This window comes from Octopus bimaculoides, chromosome 20, assembly GCF_001194135.2.
Source record: "Octopus bimaculoides isolate UCB-OBI-ISO-001 chromosome 20, ASM119413v2, whole genome shotgun sequence".
Taxonomy (NCBI): Eukaryota; Metazoa; Mollusca; class Cephalopoda; order Octopoda; family Octopodidae; genus Octopus; species Octopus bimaculoides.
The window spans coordinates 15,635,006-15,635,478 of NC_069000.1; the positions used below are offsets into that span (position 1 = coordinate 15,635,006).

Sequence of the window (473 nt, forward strand, 5' to 3'; positions counted from 1 at the left end):
TGTGTGTGTGTGTGTGTGTGTGTGTGTGTGTGTGTGTGTGTGTGTTTACGAACATAATGTTCGGTTTTGTAAACGGCCTTACAGCTCAATACGCAGAGTATATTTTCCTCTCACAAATCCCCTTTCTTTTTCTCCCCTACCACCTTTTCTCCCAAATACTCACACGCATACATGCATACATACATTCATACATACAAATGAGCGTGTCTTATTATTTCTACACACACACACACACACACACACACACATATATGTTAACATCACATTTTTATTTATCATTGACATTTTTCCAATTTCGTTTTTCTTTTTTTTTTTTACCATTTTTGTTCTTCATTCTCTCTCTCTCTCTCTCTCTCTCTCTCTCTCTCTCTTCTTTTCTCAGTCAACTTCACATGATCTCAGGATGTCGAAAACTAAAAAAGGTTCCCTTACCAGCGATGAAAATCCTCCACGAAAGATACCTATTGTACCCG

General features: G+C 37.8%; 1 long non-coding RNA gene across 1 annotated transcript in view; it reads left to right on the forward strand.

The window, feature by feature from the left end:
• LOC128250321 (uncharacterized) overlaps nucleotides 1–473 on the forward strand; it is a 25,421-nt gene extending 24,948 nt beyond the window's left edge. The window contains exon 3 of the long non-coding RNA XR_008266328.1: nucleotides 383–473. This is a non-coding gene — a long non-coding RNA (uncharacterized LOC128250321). The remainder of the gene's footprint in view (nucleotides 1–382) is intronic.